Consider the following 23470-nt stretch of genomic DNA (forward strand, 5'->3'; position numbering starts at 1 on the left):
CTCCTGAACCTACTGTAGAGTAGGAATATCTTAGAACACCACAATACGAAATAGCGTCAATATTGCTACACCAATTTCTAAGAGGAATAAAATACTTCTGTGAGTTTCTTGAGAATGTATATATAGTTAATGCAGTTCTCTGATCCCCATAATTTCATATTTATTGTAAGAAAAAGGCAGCACTTCAAACTTTGGTTTTCTTCCTTACATAAGAATTATCTTGTGCTTCTATTAGATTTATGAACCTGCTTTGAAATCAGTTCTACATCAGACTTAAAGTTTTATTCACTGAAAAAATAAACAAATGCAATTTATTTTGCCAAAATTATTCATGGCACACGGCCAAACCCAGAAATCCACTATGCAATTCATTGATATCTTCTTATGACTATACCTGGTTCAAATACTCCTTTTTTGTTCAGTCTCTCCATATCAACAGTCATCTACTGATTCAGATTACAGCTGTTCTGTGCAGACAGGTGTTTTATAAAACAAACTTATGCTTACACTATAATGCAATCTATAACAATAACATTTAGTAAATACATTTTGTAGTCAACTGCCTTGTCACGTTGGCTTCTCCAAACAAACGACATCAGCTTTGCAATGGAAAAGAAAATGGTCAGCGAAAGAAATTATAGTTCCCCATAGGGAAAGGAGGATCACTATTAAGGGTACAGTTGCTTTGAAAACAAATAACTACAGAGTTCTTTAATATTCGTTGAATATGTCTCTCATGTTTTACTGATGTTACCCAGTCATCAAATTACTTCTATTTTGTATGTGAGATGGATGAATATTGGCTGGGTCAGGTACCTTTGTGAAAGCAGTATATAATCAAGAGAACCTCTGTCAATTTATATTGACATTTTGAAAAGAAATTTTATAGACTATCAGACTCATAGTTCTGAGTAGCTTCAACATCATATGTCATTATTAGCATATTTCAAAAAGAACTATTATAATGTAGTAATTCAGTTTCTATTCAGCTAAGAGTTTGTAAAGTTGTTAGTGGGTATTAAGTGGTGGCGTCACCTGCTCACTGGATGTTGGCCTTAAGTTCTGTGAGAATTAAGCTTCTGTCCCAAAGATGCGCTTCTTCAAACTCAGCCTGAAGGAAACAAGTAAAAGGAGTCAAATGGTCTTAACACCAAAGATCAAAGACTCTGCTTTCTGATAAGCCTTGTAAAATGGCTGAGCGTGATGTTGTGAAGAGAACAGATGATGTGGTGAAAACTGATGTGGGAGTTATTTCAATAATACTCAGTTTGCTGAGAAAGCTTGACAAGTTCAACCTTGTGACCTGATGCAATGTGTCTGATTTTACCTAAGGCAAATTACAAAGCACTCGTGCTATTTTGCCAGGAGAATGTGTGTGGATGATGGTAGCAACTTCAGTTGACACTACAAGATCTTGACAAGGCTTTCTCTCTGTGACTAGTGGAGTGAATGGTCACAGGAACATATCTCCTTGACTGCAGTCATGGTAAGGCCCTTTCCAGTTCTCTTTGCTTAATAGTTTTGACTTCCTGAAGGAGTTTGCCAAGGTTTACACCGAAATTGAAAGAAACAAGATAAATTCATTCTCTCGAGTCTTTATAGAATTGTTATGAGCACCCTTATTTTCTAAGGGGTTGATCACTTCCTAGTTTCAATGAGTAGTTTAGAATACTAAACCTTTACTCCTTCCATCCATGCTTGCCACTTCTAATAAATATAAACCACAATCTTTCATAAGGGTTGTGTCTGTCAAGGTTTTTCTCTGTAACATCATATACAGTCTACTACATGTGCTGGACATCATTGTCCAAAACTTAATCAGCTGAAATCCATGTTGGGATACCTTATCACTGATTATGCAAGACCTGTTACACTACTTTTGTTATAGCTGAAATTACCACATGGGTTATCCATGGGGTACTCTATTGTTATGTAACCACAGAAGTTTAGGAATCAACATGAACTCAGCTTCATCACCTTTTGGAAAGTTCCTTGGATATGTATTCCTCCAGGCTTTTTTGCACATAGACCCATAAACCCATATTTAGCTGCCAAAAACCTTGTCTAGAAGCTTTAGGCACATGCCATGTCATATCCACTAGACTAAACTGTCCATCATAGCTATAGCAGACAGTTTAAAGAGGGATGTATGAGAGACATAGAAGCTACTGCAGTATAAAAAATAAATGAGAAAGACTGCTGCCAAAGAAATAGAGTAGGAAGTGTAATAGGAGCATCAATGCAGTGCTAAGACATACCCTGAACAAGCCTATGTAACTAACCAAACATTTATTTGTGTAGTGTCTTATCAAAGTCTAGGCTTTAAGAATGAAATTATCTCATATTTCCTTGTTTATAGATGTTGTTTGTGTTAGAAAAGGAAGGTAACTGTTTCCTTTTGACATGATATGTCAAAAGGTATTAGAAGGTGGGACATTTCCAACCTATGTTACCAATTGTTTAAATTTTATATGTAAAATTCAAGTCTGGTCTAAAATAAAAAAGAAAAAAAATGCAAGTGTCTGCCTTTAAAATACCCAATAAATCATATTTACAATAACATTATTTTTCAAGGTGTAAATGACTTGATAATATATTTGTTGCGGAAATGGCTTCTGTATTTGAGAAATTGTGCTACACATTCCTACCAGCATTTTGCAGGTGCTGTAGATATGTTATTTTTTGCTCATGAAATGCAAATTTTTGGCTTAGCGTACCATCAGGGAAAAGCTGGAAAGAGAATATAGCGTAAACAATCACAGTGCTTTACTATGCTACATCATGCCACACTTTGATACTGTACTTCAAATTATGAAAATGGTAAAACATTGCCTGATAAGATATGAAGTAATGCTTAATCACAACTATAATTTTTCCATCACTTATTTAACTCAAAATACCAACTAAATTCCAAGAACAGTTTCTTCTTTTCTGTAGTCTTTTATGTTTGATCTCATTTTCATGTTTTATTTATACAACTATTTGCTGCAGACTACTTACATCCACCTTTCTAATAACCAAATACATGTCTACAGACCACCTAATCCAAACTCACTGCTCAAGCAGGCTCAGCTACAGCAGGTCGTTGAGGACTATACCCAGATAGATTTTGATTATCTCTAATGAGGGAAACTCTGCAACCTCCCTGGGAAACCTGTTCCAGTGTTTGAGCACCCTCACAGTAAAAAAGTGTTTCCTGTTCAAAGGGAACCTCCTGTGCTTCAGTTTGCACCTGTCACCTCTTGTCTTGTCACTGGGCACCCATGAGAAGAGCCTGGCTCTGTCTTCTTTATTCCTCACATCTGGTATTTATACACATTAATAAGATTGCTCTGAGCTATCCCTTCTCCAGGTTAAACAGCCTCTGCTCTCTCAGCCTTTCCTCATGTGTGAGGTGCTCCAATACTTTGATCATCTTTGTGGCCCTTTGTTGCACTCTATCCAGTAGCTCTGTGTCTCTTTTGTACTGAGGAGATCAGAGCGGGACACGATACTCCAGATATGATCTCACCAGTGCTGAATAAAGGGCAAGTATCACTGACCTGTTGGCAACATTCCTAAAGCAGCCCAGGGTGTCGTAGGTGTCCTTTAACTCAAGGACACGTTGCTGGCTCAAGATAAGCTTGACACATAAGGAAATCTTATCAGTAAAACCAAGGTGAAGAAGGCTTTAAGGACCTTGGCCTTTTCCATGTCTTTTATCTCCAGGTGTCCTGACTCATTTAAGAGTAGCTCCATGTTTTCCCTAGTTCTACTTCTGCTGCAAATGTAGTTGTAGATGCCCTTCTTGTTTCCTCTTACATGCCCTGACAGGTTAAGCTGCAGGTGGGCTTTGCCTTTCCTAATGCCATCTCTGTATGCTTAGATAGTGTCTCTAAATTCATCTGGGGTCACCTGCCCTGCTTCAGCTTCTTATATACTTCCTTTTTATGTCTGAGCTGAGTCAGGATGTGTGGGTTGTCTTCATCGCGGCAGGATGTCCATCTTCATCCATTTAGGCTTCCCAATGAGTTTGCTTGATTTCAACTTAATTAGGATGCATCATTCTTGAGCTTGAATATCAACCACTTTTCTTGAACACTTTTTTCTTTCCAGGGCCATATACCATGTGATTCTTCCCAGCAGATCCTAAATAGGCCAAAGTCTGTTGTTCTGAAGACCAGGTTTGTAGTCCTGCTTTTAGCCTCACTCTTTCCTTGCAGGATCATGAACCTGACCATCACATGGTCACTGTAATCAAGGCTGCACATGACTTTCAGATGCCTGATGAGTCCTTCCTTGGTTGTAAATATGAGGTCCAAAAGAACAACTCTCCTGATTAGTTCCTCAGACACTTGTGTGAAGATGTCAACAGTGCACTCTAGAAACTTCTTGGATTCTTGTGCCCTTCTATTTTGTCCCTCCCACAGATATTAGGGTGGCTGCAGTCCCCCATGAGGATCCAGACCTGCAAATTTGAGGGTTTTTTCTAGTTGTCTAAAGAACATGTCATCTACTTCTTTCTGATCAGAAATTTATAACCGTGTCACATACGTTGAGTATAAATTATATGTGTTGCTTTGAACATAAACTATCCTTTCTTCTTATGTGCCAAATACAGCTCTTAAACTGCTAAGAAATCATCTAGTACATGGAGCACATGGTAATAACTGTCTCAGTGAGAAACTTCTTTGTCTCCTGGAAAACGTTGCAACATGGAGAGCATTCATGGTTAAAAGTACCTTGAACGTATTCAAAACATCTGTACCATCCTGTATTTGGCTTTGAATGCCTAAAAGTGAAAAGCCTTGTTCCTAGCAGAGTTCCTTCACCTGTTATCCAAATAGTATTTTTCTTTCAGAAGTCAATGATCTTGTGAATTTTGCACTTCTCGGTAATGCAGTAGTAAAGAAGGGGTTTTTAGCTGACATAATATAACCTGTTGATTTTTTTTTTCCTGAGCTGCAGGAGCTTGTATCTTTAAATCTTTATTAGGTTTTAAATTCTTACAGAAGAAACCTTCTATTAGAATAGGTCTATCCATACTATAGACATCAGTAGCAACATGGAGAAAGTGTACCTAAACCAAGGACTGGTGACATTTTTTGAAAACCAAACAAACAAAACAAAACAAATATTAAATGAAAGTTAACTTACTTTGCTTTCTACAAGATTTTTTTTTTTTGCAGGGGTGGGTGGATCTGACTAACCTTAATCGTATCTATTTGACTGCTTGCTGTATGATGTTTCAAAATAGCCAGCCTTTGCAATCAGAAGCTTATAAGGAGATAAAAAATGCAAAAGATCAGGGGAAAACCACAGGAAACATGTGATTTGTTAAAAATCATGAAGTGAGTGATGCAAAACACACAACAGAACTCAAGTTCCCTGGTTTCCAGACTGCTGATCCATTCATTGAATGACAGTGTTGCTGAGTGCATTGTCCCTCAAACAAAATGACATACTTATTAAGTATGTCTTTTAGGATGAAACTTCCTGTAATTATATAAGGTTACATTATTGCATTGTTGGAAGTTAGTGTGTTTTTCACTATAACTGCAGACAGTCTGAACCATCCATCCGGTGGCCTGATTTAGATATACTTTGGTGTAGTCAAAATGATTCTTTTTTACTTGTTAAATCTTTTATTTTTAGGATAGAAAAGGTTGTTGAAGTGTAAAAAGTAAGCTGCGTATTTTTACTTTTATTAAATTTATTGTGAACAACTGTATGCATTTTGAATAAATAATGCTGCCTTATGTCCTCCAAACTACTCCTGGAAACTGAAATAATAAATCTCATAAATTGTATATTAAAATAGTAAACTGTACATTTCTAAGACATCCTCATTTATTTCCATGAAAACTTCTCTAAAAACAAGGGGCTATTTGCCAATAAGTCAATCAGGTAAGCCCATATGTTATTGATTCCTCTATTCCTCTGCATCATTTAAAAATAGTATCAAAACTGAAAAGCATAAAAACCTTGCACTTTAATGTGCTTTAAATCAATTTCTTTTATCTTGTACCATCTGTGGTAAACAGGCATGTAAAGTCTTCTCAACTCATCGAATTTTTAAGGTCAGTGTTAGGTCCTGTTCTGGGATTCTGATGTCATTATTTACTCAAAGCTCAGTCTTTTTCTGGTTTTAAGTAACAAGCTCATGTATTTATGATGGGTTTGTACAGGGAAATCATATACAATTAAATAGACAGTAATTAAACAGAGCACTTACAAGTCAGCCTGTCATAGCTACTGATTTGGCAGAGACCAAGAAAGCAACATTAGCCACAAAAGTGACATATACACCTTACCACTCATGTGCATTGTACTAAAGCAAACCTATGGGGCATGTTGGTGGAGAAAATCTTGAATTTAACACAAGTTCTTCAGCTGTTTGAATGACAGGCCTATGTTACTGCTGTCTCGTAGTCTGGATTTTATCAGCCATTGCACCTATGACATAAAGCCAACATTGGGCAGATGAGTTGCCATCAAGTCCTTTCCTAGAAAAGCAGAGGTAATTTGAACCCAGATTCCTGTAAAGGTTTTCAAAAACTCTGTAGATATGCCATAGAAAGCTATAAGAGACCTGCATCACAGCAACATGGGCTTTTTTCCTACTAATCAGGTAACCTGCTTCTTGACCCAAACTCAAGCAAGAATATATGAAAAGCAGAAAATTATATCACTTCAGTTTTGCAATTTTGTCTTTAAATCAGAAAATTTTAACAGCTCAAATGAGCTGAAGTTTTCAGCTGTGGCACTCTTTGCCATTCTTCACAACACCTTTTAGCTGCAAATGGCATGCAGCATTAACAATTCCAAGTTCCCTAGACCACTGAAAATCAAGAAAACTTGATGCTTTATATTATAGAAAATCAGTTAGATTTTTCTTTTCACTTCATCATCTGGCAAAAGTGTTATTAGTTACAGTAGCTTTTTTCTTTCTTTTTATTTTATTTTTTTTAATGTTATTCAGTTGTTACTTACTTTTTGAGATCTGGCTATATTGTAGACTATTATGAGGTTTGAATTATGAAAGGATCTGTCACTAGCTTTCATGAAAACTTAAAAATTATTGGTGTTTCTATATGCTTTAAAAATGTTAAAAGTCTCAGTGTAACTATGATATTACAAATAAATAATGCTACTTAGAAGGAATAAATATAAAAGCTAAAAGATCCTAAAACAAAAAATTCAATGACTTAATTATTAGAAGATCCTTAAGCGTGAAATTAATTTATGTGCACTTTTCATTATGAAATTAATTTTTGTGCACTTTTCAGTTTTGTGCAATGCAGAGACAAACACTTTGCCTCATTTTATACCTGTTAGAATATCGTGAGTTTGAAACTAGGATTCAGTTTTTTAACATTTGGGTTTTATTCTGACAGGATTTCCAAAGGTAATAGAGTTAATTGTCATAGAGAACTGCAAGACTCAAAGAGAAACCTTCCGTAAGAGCTACAACTCAGGCTTCTAAACCATGTATTTACTATAAGAATTTGGACCTTGTATTGTTAAAAAAAAAAAATACAGATTTTTATCATTGCCTGTGACAGAAACAGTTCATTGAGCACAAATCTTGGATAAAGGCTTGCCAAAGGAGTATTTCTATTCTGATAATTTATTATTTAACAGAAAACCCTGATAAAGCAACAAGAAAGCTCAAGATTTGAAATGTACATACACATGTAGAAGAATATTTACATACATATGCATATATTAAAAGAATGAGATCTTAATTAATTGTTGAATTATGCACTTCAAGCAAAATCATTCTTATTAGTAAGTTAAGTTTTACCATCTATAATTTGGGGTGAAAGCACAACAGAGTAGTTAAAATCATCAGTAGCACCTTTTTTACACTCCTTCAAGCCTTTTATTGATGTGACATTTTAAAAATATAATCTATTTATAGCAAAGATTTCTAGAATTATACTCTCTCTGCATGTGAATTTTGGATGTTTTCCATCATTTGCAAGTGTTCTCAGCTGAAAAGATCAAATAATTGAATTGTTACCTGTTGATGATGAAAGTTAGGTGGAAATGCCCATGCAAAGAAGACTTTATTTGCATCAGGATAGGGTGTTGCCTCTGAAATGTCTTTCCAGTTTCTTTTCCTAATGTGGTTCAATTACACAGAAAGATCTGAAACATAGTGTTACTAGTAGTACTGAGTCTTGATCATGTTATACTTGCAAACAAGCAAAAAGAAACAGATTATTAGCATGTGTTACTCAGATTTTTGCCATCATTGGAAGCAGAGAAGTGCTTGAAACGTCTGTATAACATGGCTAAGAACAAAGACATACGGGAATAGGTGAGCAAAAGGTGAGCAAAATTCCTGTTGCTGAAATGTTACTGTTTAAGTACGATCTGGAAGTTCCAGCAAATGGATGTACTAGAACTTTATAGGGTAATCACTGAATCTGTTTTTTGCCAGTCATGAATAGTAACATATTTGACTGTGCTCAAGAGATGCACTTAGATGGAAACATAAGCAGAGCTAGCTCTGAAAGCAGACCACTGAGAGATAAGCCTTAGAATATTTCCGGTAAATACTCTCTGTCAGCCCTTTCCATGCAGTCCTATAACTGTTATGGACATTTGTCATAGGCAACAGGTTTAATGGGTCATATTTCATTTTATTGGGATTTGAGTACCTAAAACATTAAAAGAGCTGTCCTGAGTCATACCAATGGTTCCTCTACCTGAGATTTATGTTTCTAAGAGTGGTTAGCAACAGCTCCTTAGTTAAGTAACAGGGTAAATGTACAAGGTTCATTTCCTTGGAAAGTTCTTTCAGCTTGCAGAAAGTAGAGAGAAACAGAGCTAGAGAACTATGTTTCATTTCAGGTTTTGAATTAATTCCTTTTGGCTCTTTTTCCTGAAAGCAAATGTCTGAGGGCTGACATCTCAGCATAAGTATTAAAAAGGTGTATTTCAAAACCTGTATTCGGTTATAGAAAATTATAATTATACTGCTGTATACTTTCACTAACCTTGGTTTTCTATTTATCCAATCAGGTGATATAAGAAATTCTGTCTGACTTCTTTCGACCAGTCACAAATATTATAAGCAACATACCCTTTGCATAATTAAATCTAATCTTTTAAGAATGTAAATTAATATTATTTGAATGAATTTGCCTAATGAATACACTTAAGAAAGTTGTGATCACTAGACTGTCAGAAAAAAAAAAAAAGAAAAAAAAGCAAAAAAACACTAACAACACTAAACCAAAACAAACAAACCAACCCCCCACAGCCAAGTTCATTGAATAAATTTTTCTTTTTTTTTTTTCTTTTTTTCTCTTAATTACTCATTCATCTCTGAATGTAACAAGTAACAAGCCACATGTTTAGCAGTTTTATTTGTGCTAGAAACCCAATGAAACTCTTCTTTCACTTCCAGGCAGGGTTGCCCCTATGATTCATTGTTAGGCTGTTAATTTCTGCTGTGGTAGTTTATTTATTTTATTAACAGATTTTCCCTTGGTAGACAGCAGTTCATCCATTTTATTTGAACCTGCTCTCAACATTTTTAGGTGAGCTTTTAGTCCCATTTCTCCCTAGAAAACAAAATAGGCAAGAGGGCAAAAGAGTCACTTGTTTTTTTCCAGAGAAGCCTAGCTACTCTTGGTGAGAGATATGTTAAGCTTATTCTTTTCACTGTAATTGATTGGTTTCCTCTATTTATATTATTAAGCAGATCTCTGACAGCCTTATCAGAGTTTTGCCTTCAGAGGTTTTCTGAATGTTTTATTATGTGTTTTTGTAATATCATCTATGCTTGCTTTTCCCATTTACTCCAAACACTGTGATTAACAAGAAAATGAAAGAAAAATTCTTCAACATTTTCATGGTGTCCAGATTCCACACACACTCTCTATTCCTTGGGAGCACTTCCCTTTATTGACAAATTTCCTCAAAATTTCCTTTTTCTAATAACTGGTTATGGGATTATTGCATTAAACTAGATGGCTAAATAGAAGATGAATAATAAACCAATTCCCAATATTTCTATGTGATATTTGCTGCTATAGTAGATACCAGGATGTTCTAACTTGTTTCAGGTTAGATCTAAGAATATCTGATTTACATATAGCTCATATCTTTTGTGATATTATGCTTATTAATTACTTTATGACAATTTATATAAGGTCAGAGTTTGATTGCCATAAGGCATATCTGCATATAATGATAGAGTAGTATCTATCCACGGAACTCTACTATTTAATTCATGTTACTATATGTTGTAAATTCTGAAGTCCTTCCATGACTCCTCCACTGGCAGTTGCAAGGACTGTATGAAGTTTTGAAGGATCACTAGTAAACACTAGTTTGAGCTCTTACCAGGACACCTGAGAAAATCTTAAACGACAGCATGTTCTCTGTGTGCTTTCTATCCTTACTCTCAAAAGATTAATGAAGTGGCTTAGCAAAACATGAACTTCATGGAGAGAGAAAGTAAACAGAAAACACAAATTAAAAAACCCCAAGATTATGTAGAATGTTTGTCTGTTCCTTTTATTTAAAATGTAGTCACTTGAATATACTCCTTCTAAATTCTTGGTAAGACAACTACTTGGCTATTTCTCTCTGGCTACATCTTATCTTGAGTTTGTAGCAGTTAGTCTCTTGCTGTGTACCAAAGCTTCACTGAAGCCAAGGCTGACATTTAAATGTGTAATATTCATCATCCACTATAGATAACATTTCCTTCTTGTGAGGTACTCCTGCTATTTAATAGTTTCTGCTTGCTAGTGAACTTGCAGGTAACATACAGGACTACACACAATTCCTGGGGCTTAAAACACTTTTTAACTGTCTCTTCCACCCTTGTATATTATTTACTGCCTTTGGTTGCATGAACATTCACCACAGGAACAAAGCTGATTTACACAAACTTTTATATGTTTTGTAAATCTTATAATTCTTTTAAATATTTTTCTCTCAACCACTTTAACAGAAGTGACCAAGACACAATAAAATATAAACACAGATTCAGTGAGTTGCAACAACTAAGTTTGTGTTACCTCTGCCAAATATCTCTCCTCCTTCTGAACACTAAGCTCTTTAGAAGTGGAAGGTTGGAATTTCCACAGAAAACTGAATTTAGCAGAACAGATACTTGAAGAGGTCCCAGGAATCCAATGTGATTACCCTGATCACTGGTACTAGTGACTGAGCAGAGAGAAGAAGAAGTGTAAAAGTTCTTGAGGTTTTGTATTCTCCTCTTTCCTGTAGGCTTTTGTCAGATCCGGAGAGCCAGTATGTTTGCCTTTCACTTCTTTTCCTGTACTATCTCTCTGTCTCTGCCTTCCCCATAGGTCAACTTTCTTTTTAACCAGAAGTGCGACAACTTATGTGCTTATGTCTGTATTGCAAAATGAAACTATGAAAAAAGAATAAAATTATACTGGCAGATTAGTGGTTTGAGTGACCCTTTGGAGTTTGTAGTGTCAAAAGGGGAGTCATAAAGATTTTGCAAAATGTTCCCTAGGTATGAGAGTCATGCTGAGTTAGGAAGGTAACTGTAATAAGTTAATAATATTTAGAAAGTCTGCATAGCTTTATTTAAGTGAAAACAAACACTGAAAATTAATTCTTAACTGCAAGCTGTAGATCCATTTCAAAAACAGCACCACCTGCTCACCAGGAACACAAAGCCAAGTATAGACTCAAAATAACAATCACAGAATCACAGAATCATATAATGTTTGGGATTGGAAGTGACCTCAAATGATCATCTAGTCCAATCCCCCTGCCAGAGCAGGAACACCTAGATGAGGCTACACAGGAATGTGTCCAGGTGGGTTTTGAATGTCTCCAGAGAAGGAGACTCCACAACCCCTCTGGACAGCCTGTTCCAGTGCTCTGTTACCCTTACTGAGAAGTTTCTTCTCAAATTTAAGTGGAACCTTTTGTGTTCCAGTTTGAACCCATTACTCCTTGTCTTGGTTGTTGCTGAGAAGAGCCTGGCTTCATCCTCGTGACACTCACCCTTTATATATTTGTAAACATTAATGAGGTCACTCCTCCATCTCCTCTTCTCCCTCAGCCTTTCATAATGTTAAACAATAATGTAAAAATTACTAGTTACCAAAACACCTTCTGCTTGAAACTTTATCCCCCGAAGTGCCTTTTCTGATTAATGTTAAAGCATACAGAAAATTTCTGTCCTGCTTAAAACCCACATGTTGACTTTCAGGAAACTTGTTTTTGGGTCAGTGAGAGTAGAATAGAGTCACTGAAAAGCTTATCTCAGCCTTCACCTTGGAAGAGATTAATGTCTTTCCAGAGACACTAGACACAATACCCCCATCAGACAGATTGCTTTGAACATGTGGTCATACATGCTGACTGCAATTTCACTTTTTCGTAGTCAGCAGTGATAAAGTCCAGGAAATAACAACATGCTCAAACAGCCCAAAGACCTGCAAACTGTACAAATATTCCAGCATGGACTGCATATACGAAAGGCATCTGAACAGTAGTAAAGATAAATTTAACTGTCTTCTCTAGCTCCCTTCAATGAAAACAACAGAAACACAAGTCAGTGCTCATTTCCCTCCTACCAGGCTCAGCTCCACAAATAAACATCCCAAAGGTAGACTAACCATTTAGGAATATGAAAGCCAAAAAAAAGTTAAAGTGAGGATGGGCAATGAACTGCTCTCTGAAAGACAAGTTGATTATCAACATTAGATCTCCTTTTCTTAGGAAAATGGAAGCAGACTATATTTCTGTCAAGCATTGAGTCTTAATCATTTCTGAAGAGAAGTCAAATGCCGTTTCTCTTTACTTGTCAAAAGGAAGAAATTATCCTCCCCAGCTACTTGTTATTATCCACCATCTGTGTGATAGCTTCTCATAATTACTTACATACGGTGTCTTTGATAAGCCTTATTCCTGATAAACAGAAAATAAAATTAAATCTCATACTAGTTCAGTCACTGAGAATACTTGGAATAAATATAGTAGAGCTTTAATTTTTCTCTTTCAGAAACCTGACAAGACAGCTGCTGAAATACACACTTAGAAATCTTCGTTTAGATAGAAATTCTAAATGAAGCTACAGTCTTTGAAGACTAAATTTGCTGCACGGTAAATTGGAAGGAAACATTCAGTTGTTTGCTTTAAGAAATGAGTGAACAGCTAAAACAACATAAGATAATACAGAGTTATATGATAGGATTGCTTACTTTCTTTTTTGTCACTGAATTTTAAAATCTACACCTGGGTTAGGTTCTAGTAATACATTCAGAGAGTTTATCAAAAAAAAAACCCACACAACTTCTTTGTTTGTACTGATTATACACATCTGTTTCACTATACTTTACCTTTAGAAGACTAAGCCTTCTGATAACAGATCAGATCAGTTTATTGATGTTACACTCATGACTGAAATAAGTGATAACCTGTCCTTTCCTGAATAGACTATATTTGAATAAAGAAAGGAAATGCTGTGCTCCTTGAAGCATATCAGAAATGGTTTCATAGCTCCGCTGGTTGTCTTATTGTGCAAATATGTTATTTACTGTGAGAAGGACTGAATGTTGTTCCCTCCCCAAAAAAATGGAAGTTATAATGATATTTAATATACGTTACAGCCATTCATTACCCTACTGCAAATTAACCAATTAGGCTAATTATTAATTTAGTCTTTAATTATTGACCTGAAGTTTTAAGTGGAGTCCCTTCATCATTCATTTCAAACAAATGTCTTTATGAAACTGACATTTATTTTTATCTGATGCCTGTCATTGTTGCACTGAAAATTTACTATTGACTTCAGGCATCAGGAATCTGGAAATACAATCTAAGTAATTGGAAGTAAAAGTTATATAAACCAGACATTGGATTAAATCTGCAAATAATCAGGCAGAATGTAAAATTATAAGTGAACAGTTGTTGTATCTGTATAGATTATTTTAAAGGAACAAAATTTTATCTCACCAGTAACATTAGGCTGAAAATAGTCTTCAAGTAAAATAATCCAAGCATTTTTTTATTTTTTTTTGTCTTCATGACAAGACTACTTGACCTGTGACTTAGGACTATTAATTTTTCTGACCCTCAGGGAAAAATTTGGAACATAGTGAGAGGTATTCAAGACTGATATATTTTTGAGTTTTAATATTAATTACAAAAAATGTGATTGCCTGCCTACTCTCCAGGAATAGCATAATGAACTAATTAATTTACATCAATGTTAAAAGAAAGGCATTAAATTTTAGCAAATATTAGAGAGCACTTGTAGAAAGTGAATGTAGAACTATCAAGGACAAATAACTACATTGGATTCAGCACCTACACATCACTCCCTGCTTTCACAGGTATTCAGGGTAATTTTTTTTAGTAAGTTTTCTAGATAATATTTTTGCTGGTGTAGACAAATGACAAAAAATGTAAACAGGAATTCTTAACATTGGCCTTTTACATAAAGAGTAGTTTTTAAATGCAAATATTATTTTATCACAACAAGTTTACCAGGATAGCTGGCATGTCTGGCTAAGAAGAAAACTGTTTGGAAAGGCTGCATGCTTCTATTGCTCTATCATCATACCTTTCAAGAATTTATTTCCGTTTGACTTCTCATTGTCTCAACCTTGAAAAAGATTAAGAAAAAAAATGAAAACAGAAGAGCTAAAATAAATCCTACTTATTAACTAAAATATATACTAACTGTACATTAATAATAAAAATTCATTGATTAACTTTGTTAAGTATGTAAAAAGTTTTGTCAACAATTAAGAACCATATTTCTTAGGAGTGAAAATAATGGTATATGAACTACCACACACAAACTATCAATATTCTAAATTTTCAATATTCTGTGGCATGTTGAAAAACTTTATAGTCTGTCCCTAGATCTTGGAGAGGATGACACAAATAGTGTACATTCCACAGAAATATAGGAGGTCTGTAATGCCCAAAATAAATACATTAATCAAGAGCTGATGTAATGAACAGTTAATATATTTTTCTTTGCCTGCTTACCTACTAAACTTTGCAAACAGTGTGTTTAAATGAAAGGGCCTCTCAAAAAAAAAGAAATAATCAACTAATAAATTAGTTTCACTAAATTAAAAATTCCTCTTGAATTTCACTTAACATTTTTCTTGGATTTAACAGAAATATAAAAGTTGTTCCTCTTTCATAAGTTCTCATTCAGCTAACATACTATGAAAGATGCCCTGAGTACATTTAGTCAAACTAAAATAGTTTAATAGACTTAATAGATATAAATCATGCAAAATTATTCTAGTTTTCAGGTTCCCCCTAATCTTTTGCATCCAGTATGTCTTCTAATGTTGACTTTATGATTGTTCCACACTCAAATGAAAAAAATTGACTTATTTTGAGAGGCATTATCTAGACATAAAAACATTTGAACATGTGAAAATATGTCTATGCAACTATGAAAATAAGTCTATGCAACTCAGTGTTAAAATGTGTAGAGAAAATTTTCTTCTTTTTAAAAAATAGCATATTTCAGCTTCTTATGACTTTTTTTTTTTTTTTTTACAGTTCAGATAAAAATCTTTTTTTGATAAATCACTCTTAAATAAAAATGCATATACAAATAGCTTCAGGATTTTAAAAAATCAGTTGAAAACTTCAGGCAAACAAGTACAAGTTAATGCACAGACAAAGCTTGATTTCAAGTAGTACAAGATCAAACTCAGTTCAGCAAGACAGGCAATTCAAATCCTTGGGTAAAAATAATCAACTTTTGTGTACCCTTACTAGGATACAGAAGTGTTCCTCCATATCTTAGGAGAACATTTGACTTGAAGACGAATCTAGAAATTTCCTAGAGTAGGGAACCTTGAAGTGTCCACTTAGTAGAGTCTATATAAGATAATGAAAGGAAAACTGGGTTTAGAACAGTATATTATATTGACAGTATAAAAAAATAGATTGAATTCTGCATATAATTTTAGCTGAAACGAAAAACAAACAAACAAACCAACCAAAACAAAAACCCAAACAAACCAACAAACAAACAAAAAACACCCCCCCCAAAAAAACCCCAAACCAAACAATCAAACAAACAAAACCCAAACCCAACCCCAAACCCAACCCAACCCAACCCAACCCAAACCAAACCAAGCCAAACCAAACCAAAAACAACCACCTGGGTTTTATGTAGTACTGGTAACTATTTTGTCTTTTGTTTTGACATTTAAATGTAACTGGGACTAGTCAAGTTTGAGTCCCTACTGAATCTAAGTGAATTAAAACTCCCACCTTTCAGAAAAAAGTGCTTTTATATCTGATTATAAGTTATTCCCCATAGAGATCCTGTTCTTGTGTTTACAGTGATGTTCTTCCTGTTTTGTAAAAGATAATTCGCTATATTCATTGAGAAAAGGTCTGACATGTCTGTGCACTCACACTCACCAGCAACTTGAAAGTAATTAATATCGTATTGTTTTGGCTTTGTGACCATGTAATTTTTATTTTTTTTTTTTTTTTTTTTCCTCCAGAATGAGACCAACATTAATAGAAAATGGTAAGGAAATAGAGCCTGTAATACCCAATGGACTCATGAGTCCAAGAATATCCTTTAACTTGAGTTGAAGTGGCCTAATACGCAGCCTAAGTGCTCATGACATATTTTTAAGGAAATAATTTTTTGTTGATGCCTTTAATTTTCTATAAAACAAATAATGTGGGAGGCAAGAAAGGACTGTTGGAGGAACAGAGGAAGAAAATATAGGAACAAAAATAACTGGCTTTACTGTCTATTGCAAGCATCTGTTTCACAAAGATTGAAAAATTATGGTTTTCCACAACCTGTTTCAATTAATCAGCCAGACTCGATAGTCAGGAGAGTGAGGTGTTTCCTCATAATATCTCATAACATGATAGTTAGGGCACACTCTTAGAACACAATTGAAAGAACTGCTTGTTTAGGAACTGATGTAAAATCTTCTACAACTGAGACTCTTTGATAAGGTCTCTGAGTAAAGCAGTCTAAATCACTTTGAAATTAACCTTATGCTTCAATTTGTCACAGATGTAACACAAATTATTAAAAAAATTAATTATTAAAAATAACGATAATTTTGCCTTGATCAAAAATGTTTGTTTGCTTAGTTGCTGATGGCTTTCTTCAGCAGCAGATATGTTTGTAGCACTCCTACATGCCCAAAGCCTGAATTACTCACTGGAGTGGCTAGAACAGGTGTAAAGAACTTGGGTGGTCAAAGTTTTACAGACATGCAGTGAGTGCTGTTTATTTATGCCCCTGGGACAAACTTGTTATTTTATTTCTCATAAATTTCTACATTGCCTTATGAACAGAAAGACTTAGCTACACAATTTACATCTTTTATTAATAACTGCACTGGAAACATAAACATAGTAAGTTAGTTTGCTATCCCAGTCATCTTCAGCTACAAGCTGGATATTGAAATAAAAATAATTCAGTGCCTGTAGGATATTTTTATGAATGTAGGGATCAGTATGAGTGCCTTAAAAATGCGTGGTGTTTTTTTTTTTCTATTTCTAGTCAGTTAGATAACCTGGTTAGTAATCAAGTATGGGTTTTTCTGGAATAAAAGAATGGATCGGTCTATGATGCATATAGCCAGTGGTTGCGTCTGCAGCATTAACTCTTTGTTTGGTTTGTATTTATTGTTTAAATCAGAACTCACAGAGCTTTGAAAAAGAATCAGTCTGGTGATGGACTGAGTGGAGAGCAGCTCTGGGGAATGGGTCCTGGGAGTGGTGATCTGGGCTGGACCCTGCAGCAAGTCCTGGCAGCAAAGATGTCCAGCAGCATCTCAGGCTGTGTCAGCAAGTGCACCACCCGCACTAACACATAACTATGTCTAGTTTGGGGCCCTCCAATACAGGATAGACATCAACGTACTGTAGTGAGCTCAGTGGAAAAGCACCAAGATGATTAGGCTGGCATAGTTGCCCCATGAGGAGAGGCTGGGACAGTGGGGCTTGTACAGCCTGGTGGAGAATTGGCTTCAGGGCACCTCACAGCCACCCCTTAGTGCTGAGAGGTGACTGTGAGGACACAGCTGCACTCTTCATGGTGGTTCATTGTGACAGGATGAGTGACAACAGGGATAAATCAAAGCAAAAGAGGTTCAGGCTGGGTATGAGAATAAACTTTTCTCACAGGGACAGTCAAGCACTGAGATACATTGCCTAGAGAGGTTATACTGGCTCCGTTCTCGGATGTTTTCAGAACACTAAGATCTGGTCTGACCATGCTGTTAGCAGAAGGTTGCTTCCAACCTGAATTATCCTATGTTCCTAATTAAAAATATATATATATGGACACTGACTATACCAGAATGTGCAGGCAGACTTTAGATTGAACTAAGTTTTATTTATCATTTCGATAGAATTTTAAGTTTTTATTGTATTCACTAGTTAGAAAGAACACTAATTCTACTCATGATTGAATCCCTTGAATTTCTACTAGCAAGACTCCTTACATATCTTAAACAGTAATTATTTAATGAAAATTGTACAAGCCGTTCCTACAGCTCTTGATCTGGGACCCAAAACCTGCAGTTGTCATAGGAGCTAGTTCATAGCCTCTGGTATTCTCTATCTTGCTTATTTTTATTTTGGCACCATGAACTCTTAATCTTGTCTTGGAATGAAACTATGCAAAAGTACTGTTTATTGTGGAAAGCTCTAATGTTTTAATTTTTTATACCAGAGTTCAGGTATTCAAAGATAATTTCTAGCAGGACACATAACCTATATAATTGCAAAACTCCAGAGTGATTGTTGTCCACTGAAAGTTTGCCTAGAAAAGTGTCTTGTTTAAAGGCCACTTTAAGCAGTTTTTACTAAACTTTATCAGTTGGATCTAAATCTACCTTTATTGCCTCCTTAACAGATGTTGCGATCTTCAAAGGTTGAAATTAGCATAAGTATGTGCAATGTAAAAAAAAAAAAAAAATCCAACCAACAAAATACAAGTGGATATACTTCTTATTGACAAACATATAATTCTATCACAACTTGTATACAAGAATGTAGAAATAATTATTAAGGTATAGAAAACTCACATGCCTGTACAGCTAATTTTCAAGCTGCTATTTACCTTTAGAAAATGTTTTCAGTATTTATCTAGTTATTAAGTTAAATCCAGTTTAGTCAGGGCACTTAAAATATGAACAGATGAACTGGTTTTGTAAGGAACTTTTGTAAGGATTTTGTCTCACCAAAACCCTTTCTATGGTAGACTGACCAGAACTATCTATTAATACATGTTTTTAAAAAAAGAGACCTCCAATATTATACTGTTCATCTTTTTCATTTGTGATGGTTAAGGCACAAATGAGTAGAATGTAATAAGAGAATTGTTAAATGTTTGAAGCAAAAATCTGCACTGTAATACTGCCACAACATTTAAATTGGCTGTAAGTTTCGCTTAGGGGCAGGGAGTTTAAGGAACATCTGGAGATTCTGAAATAACCTGCATTCATTTACGTTATTTAAGTTGTAAAATCATATTCAATCTTGACCCACTCAGGAAATCTAACATAAACGTCCTGCTGATTTTGACAGTCATACAGCAAAAACACCCTCTAATGAGCATTTAATAGTCACCAAAAGTTCTGCATTAAGTACAAAGCCCTTTTGATTACTTATTCCACTAATTTAAAGTAAATGCTTTTACAGATGGCATCTGTTAGGACGCAGAGCGTGTGCTGCATTTATATGTAGTCATTGAAAATAAATTCCAGCTTTGGTATAAGGATTGTACAAAAAAGATCAAACATGAAACACTGAGTAAACATTTACTAGTGATATTTTTAAAGCTCTTTATAAAAGCTTATCCAATACCAGAATACCATATTCAAAGTATATAAAGTAATTTAGAAATACTTTGGCAAATTAACACCTAAAGAAAAATTACTGAGACAAAGTAATTGAGCTCTTCCATTCTGTTTATCATCTTTCCTGGGGTGCAACAATATTATACTTCACTATCCGTTCAAATTGTATTACCTTATGAATAAAGGAGAAAAAAAAATCTGCATTTTTATTTACTAGAGATTAATGGAAGAACAACAATGGCCCAAACTTAAATGGGGGAACAAAAAAAAGAAAGCTAAAATAATTGCCTATTTTTTTTAAGAAAGATATAGGGAAACATTTGTCTTTGTGCCATCACCAAGAATTTAATCAATGAAAGTCACGCTAAAAACTGCGTTCAAAAGTGTGCAAATTAAGGGTGATTTTAAGCAGTCTGCAAACATGTCCCCAGTGATCAAACATAACATCTTTTGAGTATTTTAGAATACTGAGATATTAAGGTCATATTGATTAAATACAAACAAACAAACAAACAAACAAACAACAACTACATTTTTAAAGAAAATTTCATTTAATTTAAATGCAAAGTATGTAGCTGCGTTTTAGGATTATTTCCAGCAGTTGCTGTTAAAACCCTTGTGGTTACTTTTTACAAGCTATTGACATTACCACAGTGTGTGTGCTGTCACTCAGAATGTACCAAATGAACACTAAATTCAGAGTAAAATTATAAAAATTTTAGAAAAAAAACCCTCTTTGTAATAGAATATCCTCCTGGAACTCAAAAAGAAAAAAAAAATCAATGCAATTCAATCAGTAGCTTCAAGAATCTCATTACAATTTTGAAATTTTAAAGCTTTACTTGTCCCTGTGTTCCAATATGCAGATTTGTGGTTCTTGACCTTGTCTAAACTCTAAGGAAAATATACTGTATGTTATACGCTCTAGCGTTTTTCACCTGTTCATCAAGATTGAACATTATGCCAGCTTTGTTCCTTACTGTACACCTAAAGTTTCTTTCAATGAAAATACAAGTATTAGGAAATGTACATTTGTTTTTGTGTGTATGTGTGTAGTACATAAACAAAACTGATCAAATTTCATACCAATAGACAGTCAGAAAACAATCAAGATTCCCACCTGAACCCAGAACACAAGAATTGACGATTTCAGTAATTTGTGAGTGATGTGTCTCTTTTCTCTTCTTTTAGTAAATTTACCTCTCTTGGAATGCCAAAAAAAGAAGAAGAAATTATATTGTTATATTCAGACAGCAATTCCTACTTCAGTCTTTATCTATAATTTTGATTATCATTAATTATTTGTGAAATAATCCATATTAACTACCACAGTTTAAAATGCAGTTAAAGGCAACTCCAGAAATGTTTGTTCTAGGAAATTGCTATATGTTCATTGTGACAACTGAACCAGGTAATCAGCCAGGCCAATTTAACACAAGCTGAATATTTTGTACATTTTTGAAAAAGTTGTACTTTACCATTAAAATTATTTATGGTGGAATGTGGGAGGCAATACTACTAACTGAGGGAGACACAAGGGACGAAGATGATATTCTCTTTTATTTCTCATAAAGTTGAATAATGGCAGTGAAGGAGCTGAAGAGCACATGAGAGGGCACCCTTATAAAGAAAATCTAACAGACAACAACAGCCTATATTTCACTCAATTTCTAACCAGTATGCCCATAATATGATCCTGAAAATGTTACATCTTCTGGGAGCAAAAAGGTAACTCACTGCCCTTCCCAAGTCTATGTTTGGTCTTTATTAGTTCCATTTTGTTAGAACTATTTCAGTGGTAAGAGAGAGTAAAGAACTTTTCATCCCTGTGGACTACAGCCTATATTTATTTTTCCATCACTATAGAACAATAACTTTCATGGAGCAACCATCTACCACAGGAACATCATATTCTTGAGCTGGTTTTATTCCAGTTACCTTTTTGAAAAGTGACCAGTTCAACAGAAGCTATTAGTAACAGAAGACCCAGAATATACATCAATGTAAACTAAGGTCATACAGCAAAAATCTTCAGTGTTTTTCTCTTGTAATTGATGATTACACAAAATAGATACAAGAAATTCTGAACTTAGTACTTTACAGAAAGTTTGCATTGCCTGAGTATTAGGTGACTACATCCTGAGCCGTAAGAAGTCTTTACTTTTAAACATAATTCAACCTATTCTTCTCATTATTCTTTTAGTAAAAAAATGAGATTAAGTAAGTAAAATTAAAATAGTTTAAAGCTACTGTTGCAGGAGAATCAAGCCAATTATAAGAGCCACTCAGTGTATTAAGAGCAAGTAGAAAGCCTATGTGGAATAGAAATCAACACTAACTAGAAAATAACATTACAGTCCTAGGTACAAGGAGGTATAAGGACAAAAGAGGTATTACTAAAAAGTCAAGTCAGTTCAGCCCTGAAGAGGGGATTAATAGAAATATATAAATATTCGCTATATAAATAAAATAGAACAAGTACAGAACGAAAATGAGGTCCCTATTCAGCCAGGATATAGTAGAGATTAAAAATAGTCTGTGTACTTCCTAAAAATTAAAAGAATATCTAGCCAGTTTTCAGAATAAAATAAATCTATGGCATATGAGGAAAAAGTCTGGTTAATTCATGAAATGAGTATGTGACAACTGGAATATAATTACCTCTTAGGCAAAAGCAAAGTTTCAAGATCTCAAAGTCAAGAGGATCATATGATATTCACCACAGAAAAACTGAAAAAGCTGGCATATAAAATTACAGATTGAGAAACAAGATGTTTTAATGAATTTGTCTTTATCATGAAGCAATAGCAAATGTAATATCAATATTTACTTAATGGAGACATGATCAAGAAAACTGCAGGATCGTTAACCTGATAAGAGTTATGTGTAAGATTTTAGAGAAATTGTTGAAGTACATGATAAAGACAGGGAAAGAAATGGAAAATGGAATATGTTGCTATGTGGGTTTATCAAAGTACCTGATGTTAGGCTACCATCTTTACTGTCTGGTCATAAGTATTTTCCTAGAAAAAGGAAATGTAGAAGAGTTGGTTCATTAGAGTTTGCTCATAGTAAAACCATTATTAATTATAATCTTGATAAGCAGAATTACTACTCCATTCTTCCCAAGGCTGGTGAAAATTGTGAATAGCACCAGTGGTTAGAACCATGTGGAAACAACCAAAACCAGCTTCCTAGATTTAGCAGGAAAATGGTGACATATATAAGAAAGAAGATTAAAAAGAAAATCATAGGCAGCGACTAGGAGAAAAGAAGTTGGTGGCTTTGAATATATTTGTATCATACATAGTCCGTCTGCTTCCTGAAATCTCTTCACCTCTTCAGTGAAGTCTGTAATCTCAAGTTACTCAAGTACCCTATCATCCTACTACTAGTTTGTTTCAAATACCTATCTTCTAGTTTTTTTAACAACTTCCTTTTGTTAAGAATTTTCTGTCAACCTGCCAAGTACCTAGTTTTCCCCCTTATCAGTACCCACCTGCCAAATCACCAGTTGTCAAATATTCACTCAAGTACTGAAAAAAATAAAATAATCTAAGTTAAATGTAGCACAATGTTCTTAGCTTGTATTTAGACTGAAGATTGTTACTTTGTTTTTCTAAGTTGGAGGAAATATTTACATATCTAAGAGC

At 34.6% G+C, this 23470-nt stretch overlaps 1 long non-coding RNA gene across 1 annotated transcript; it reads right to left on the minus strand.

Moving 5' to 3' along the window:
* Positions 1-12627: 12627 nt before the first annotated feature.
* On the minus strand, positions 12628-22842 carry LOC110362855 (uncharacterized). The gene is made up of 5 exons (XR_002420517.2): positions 22796-22842; positions 20938-21021; positions 15742-15846; positions 14558-14599; positions 12628-12900 (listed from the first exon to the last, which is right to left on the minus strand). It is a non-coding gene; the product is annotated as an uncharacterized LOC110362855 (long non-coding RNA).
* Positions 22843-23470: the final 628 nt, after the last annotated feature.

This window comes from Columba livia, chromosome 1, assembly GCF_036013475.1.
Source record: "Columba livia isolate bColLiv1 breed racing homer chromosome 1, bColLiv1.pat.W.v2, whole genome shotgun sequence".
NCBI lineage: Eukaryota > Metazoa > Chordata > Aves > Columbiformes > Columbidae > Columba > Columba livia.